The sequence below is a fragment of the Limulus polyphemus genome, unplaced genomic scaffold (genome assembly GCF_000517525.1).
Source record: "Limulus polyphemus unplaced genomic scaffold, Limulus_polyphemus-2.1.2 Scaffold810, whole genome shotgun sequence".
NCBI classification, from domain to species: Eukaryota; Metazoa; Arthropoda; class Merostomata; order Xiphosura; family Limulidae; genus Limulus; species Limulus polyphemus.
The window spans coordinates 256,879-262,693 of record NW_013666420.1 but is presented as its reverse complement, the minus strand read 5'-3'; the positions used below and the strand labels follow the sequence as shown (position 1 = coordinate 262,693).

Sequence of the window (5,815 nt, the reverse complement as noted above, 5' to 3'; positions counted from 1 at the left end):
CGTTGCGACAAACTGCAACGTTAAGCGTCCCTTATGTGACGTTATTTTAGTGTCTACTGACTGACTGACAGACTACTGTAAAGTGGTGCGAATGGTTAAACAAGTGACCCCTCCAGTCGGCTTTCGGACCCCTTTCGGAGAAATAACCATATGTCTGTCAGCCGCTCTCAGTTTCTTTTCAACGGTTAATCGTAGAATATATATATTTATATATATATATATTTAGATATATATATATAAATTCTAAAATGTTTCTTCTCATGAGTGCATTACAGGAAAGATATTCATATTTTCCAAATTCTACAATTTCATATCGATATCAACATCAACTCTTCAGTCTTCGTATGTGCTGAATGTCAATCGGAGAACAAAAATATTTCTTTTTGTGAGTGAATTTCACGAAAAAAAACAAAAACAAATAGAACTGATATGAAAAAATATTTCGAAGATAAGGAAAAACGCATAAAGAAGTGGAACGTGTTTGAGTATGTATATGTTGTTGTTCGGTTTATATACCATATATACCCATGTATAAGTTGTTCTTTTAGACCATGATTTGTGCTCAATAAGTACTACCTTCAGGGTACAAAATCTATAATATGTTTTTATAAATTTTTATTTCATTATGTGTCAAAGTTAAGCACCCTTAAGCTGGCTTTAATTAACTGTCTGTTTGCCATAACCCGAATACTTCCTTGGGCCGGTTGGTTCGAGAAATAATTTACATAAAAATCGAAAGATACAAAAAAAAAAAAAAGATGTGAAAAATCAAAGCAAAAACTTTCTTAACTTTCCACTCGTTCTTGGCTATCTTTTATTTAGTGATTTTTTTTCCGAAAATGCTTATGAAAATAGTAAGTCCATCTGTAAAGGTAGCATTAAAAACAATTTAAACAACCTACTGTATCAGCCATTAATCTGCTGTTTAAATTATAAAAAAACTTACGGATCATAGATCTTCGGTATTTTCTTGCCGCCATCTTGTTCAAGTCAGATAACATAAAATAGAAATCTCCATAGTGAGCTGTAGTTTTGATAGCCACCAGTTGTAAAAAAAGATAAATTCTTCTGCTATTATTTTACAAATTCTACAATGGAGTATCACTGATGTAATAAAATTCATGCGTGTCATGTAACGTTGAGTGACTCTAATTAAGATGCAATGTGACTTAGGGAATGATCTTTTCGCTTTCCCTTGTTTTCTACAATAAATAAGTAAACACTCCTGCACAGAGTTAAGTAAAGCCACTGTATTTATGTGTTTTAACTGTAAAAAAAATAAAACATAATAAATTTAGATTACTGATTAAGGTTTAATTATTTAAGAGAAAAGTGTAAAAAGCTTCAGAACGTTCTATTTCTCCCGTGTTCGCGGGGAAGAAATTTAACTAAAATTAAAATAAAACATTTATTCAAAAGCCAAATTTTACCTTTAAACTCTCCCCCTTCACTTATACACGGGGTGTCTGTAAGAACACTCTCACTTCTATTTAGCTCTCGACTTATACACGGGGTATCTGTAAGAACACTCTCACTTCTATTTAGCTCTCGACTTATACACGGGGTATCTGTAAGAACACTCTCACTTCTATTTAGCTCTCGACTTATACACGGGGTATCTGTAAGAACACTCTCACTTCTATTTAGGCTCTCGACTTATACACGGGGTATCTGTAAAAACACTCTCACTTCTATTTAGCTCTCGACTTATACACGGAGTATCTGTAAGAACACTCTCACTTCTATTTAGCTCTCGACTTATACACGGGGTATCTGTAAAAACACTCTCACTTCTATTTAACTCTCGACTTGTACACGGGGTATCTGTAAGAACACTCTATTTAGCTCTCGACTTCTACACGGGGTATATACAGTATATTTTTTTCATGTCGATATCTTATACATGCACGATTTTATGTACTATGTCGAAGAAACTGATATGAATTGAATATCTTTCCTTTGATGTTTGTTATAGAAATGACAACTGTTAAATAGCACTCACTTCGGTAGTGGTCTTTTCTTTCGCTTTGTGACATTCAGCGAGAAAAATCCTCGCAGCTACTTAGCAAACCCGAACGCTCTATTGTGCTGGATGCACCCATTGAATCGAAACCCAAACATTTTTGCCAACAATGTATTGTTGTCAGTCTCGTTTGCTTAGAAACAAACGCAATGCAAGTTTCTATACTGAAATAACACATGAAATGACAAAATACAACTATAAAAGGCTCATTAAACTATAATATTTCATACACCATATGATCCAAGGCACTGGGTTGACTGCATATTTTTTATCTAATCATAATGATTTATAGGAAATTTACAGTTGAATTGTTTGAACGGTAATCTGCCAGTGTATATTTTCTTCACCACTGTAGAACAGAAAGATCAATTTGTTCTTCCAGATTATTATTTTCTCATACCAACAAAGAATAGTAATACAAAATAAATCATTTATTTCTCTACTAAAAATATTGGAAAGTTTATTCTAATGTAAACACAAATATAATTTTATATATTCCGAGATGTATCAGTGCAAATACAGCATTAACAACAAATAAGTGATAAAATATAATTCTTTATAACACAATGATAAAACCACAAGATGATTACAATACTTGCACGAAGAGAAGCTATGTTATTAACCTAAAAAGTAATATTTCGTATTTTCAACTTGAACTGTGACACGTATTGATAGAGACGAGTGGCATGGTGTAAATCTTTTAATTAATTGAAACCAATCCTCAAAGTAGAAAATTTGCAGCAGACGAACTTGTTTTAACAAAAAATGCTACTGATATTGATAAAAATCATTTCAAGTAAAACACCAAACTTAGCTTGAACATTAATTTTCATCACGACTTCGATCTGAGAACAAGGGTCATTCCGAATAGATGAACAATCTATTATATTCAATAAGCGATAAATAAAATTTCTAATGACAAATAAAATATACAATAATGGTTCTTCTATTATCTCAACTGTATGATTATAAGTGGTTAGAAATGTCGAAGTTGATTTTATAATTTTAATTATTTGAAATGAAAATAATTTGCCGTAACCCGAATTTGAGCCTCGGTTATTGCGACCACAACACAATGTTGTTGTTTTTTCCCTGTCTTTATCTCTTTATTAATCCACCCTCATCGAGGGGGTTTAAACAAAAATACATCCGTGATTTAACACATCTCATGAAAATGTCGTTACAAGTCTGGATAGTGATAAAATAATAGTTAAGGTTTATTACTGAAAGTTCATACACAGAAAATTAGTAATAACAAACAAAAACACAAAATAAAAATGTTATTAGGCATAATAAAAATAAGGTGATTTAAACTGATAAACATTAAAAATCAAACAATATTATCAAACTAATTTACTACATAGGATATAACCCTGTACATCCTTACTTACCAAATGCCCAGAGTCGCGATAAATACTATAAAAATCTGACAATTTGTCTCGTATCCGAAACCGTAAAAAATCAAAATAGATTTTAGCTTTAAGCAACAGAAAATTCGATTTTTTGGCTTTATTGCTTGGAATAGAAATATAGAATATAGAATCTCACAAAGATATATATAACGTGTTTTTATGTTCAACAAAGCACTTAAAGTGTGATGATTTATACTTTGTCAATTTATTCATAATGTAATAATATTATGTAAACACGATAAAAAGATAATATTTTGCGGTTATAGTTAATGTCTTATAAACAGTACAATTACGGCACATTATGTGCTTTACTTTATACTGATCTATCTTGTGCATTTGTATATTATAAACTAATTCCCTTTTATAGAGCGTTAAGCCTGATCTGTAATGTCTTACAACAAATGAAATACAACGATGATAATAAATTACATACTTCATTGAAAACTGTATTTCTTTTGTAAACTTTAAATTGCCTCAGATAGGACAAATATTCTGGGATGAAATTTATATGTACAGATCCATAAACAATCTTTATTGAACGGTATAAACACATGTGGTAGTTTCAGGGTTAACGGTTTTCCAAATTACAACAGTTTTAAGTTAAAACATACTTTCGTGTCAATACTTGTAGCTACATTAATAATAGAGTTTTATTTTGTTTTTTGTGTAAATATGTATGATAAACATCGATATAGCCTACAAATGTTAGAGCACCAAGATCATCTGCAGCCAAAACATTCATTAATAAGTTTGTAAACAAAATAAACGCGTATAGAAATTGTGAAAACAAAGAAAGACAGAAAAGCAACTACTACTACTACTACTACAGTGAATATCCTATAACTTGGGTAAATAGACATACACGGACATCGAAAACAGCCACAAGCTGAAAAAATCATAAATAGGGCGTTGGCTGAAGAGAGAAATATAGCTCATAGGCACAACTATGTAAACTATGAAACAGATATATGTTTCCAGAGCCGTGATCGTCTAGTGGTTAGGACATTGCGTTGTGGCCGCAATAACCCAGGTTCGAATCCTGGTCACGGCACAAGTTTTATAGTTCTCATTTATTTCTGTTTTTTCCTCAAATCTGTATTAGAATTGTAATGAAAATTAATGCATCTATTACAGATGTTTTACGTTTCTGTGTTCCTCGAAACTTTTAACGGCTATGCTTTACATCCCGTCTATTTATTCATAATGTAATATTAATATGTGATCACGATTACAAAGTAATATTTTGCTGTTACACTGAATGTCCTATAAACAACACAATCATGGCACATTATACTTTCAACCTTATTCTGATCTAGTTATATGTTGCAAACTAATTCCTTTTTTCTACTAAAATTACAATATGATTAAGCAAATTGTAAAGTTTACAAGCAATTTCGTTTACCGAGCTGATAAACCTACAGAATAGGATGGATGCTGTTGACAAGCTGCCTTGTCTCTAACTTATCAGTTCAAAAGTAGAGACGAGAAAAGCACATAGCCCTTGAGTATATTTTTGCAAATTTACGAAATAAATAAAAAATATACATAAAATTAATATTTGAAACCGCTTTGAATGTGAAATATATTTTAGTTTTTGCTTTCAGTATTTGGAAAATTTTACTTAACTCTTTAAGGAGATTCTTGGCAATATATAGACCTACTTGCTTGAAGGGATTTACTGATAAATTATCAGTTACGCATTTCCAAGTACTTTCAGAACTTATTTGAGACACAACAAAGCTACGTTTTGTGTAATTATGCTTCTGATAATATAAACAACGAAGAGGCCTAGTTTCCTATAAGGTCATTTCACTGGTTACAAATATTTCCTTAGCTAATACATTTTATTGGTTGGGTGACAATTCTTGGCAAAAACAGATGTTACAATTTACAAGCAAAGGAATTTCGTATCAAGTATTGCATATCAAATAATATCATTGTCCCATTTTTCTTTCTTACATCTACTGATATAAACATGAACATCATGTGACATTAAAGTATAAGCTATAAGCGTGATGGTGTAGGTGCTGTCAAAACTCTATAAAAAGATGTTGATCGAGTAGAGGAATGGCTCCTATTTCTTATGAAAAAGAAAACAAAGATATTTATTTACTATGCCGTGATCGCTTAGTGGTTAGGACGTTGTGTTGTGGCCGAAATAACAGAGGTTTGAATCCTGGTCGTGGCATTTTATTCTAATTTTAAAAAATGAAGAGGAAAACAACTTTCGTAGTAACACGGTTTAGTTTCAAAAAGTTACATTTTTATATATTCTAATTCACATTAAAAATTTTCGTTTATCGTTACTCTTTATAACTTTTAAATATAAGTAGTTGTTCCTTTATTCCAAATTACGCCATGTTATCAAACTGTAAACATG

General features: G+C 31.2%; 1 non-coding gene across 1 annotated transcript; it reads left to right on the top strand.

Annotated features, from left to right (window-relative positions):
• Positions 1–4,414: 4,414 nt before the first annotated feature.
• Trnah-gug lies at positions 4,415–4,486 on the top strand. Its single transcript has one exon. It is a non-coding gene; the product is annotated as a tRNA-His (tRNA).
• The last annotated feature ends 1,329 nt before the right edge of the window (positions 4,487–5,815 follow it).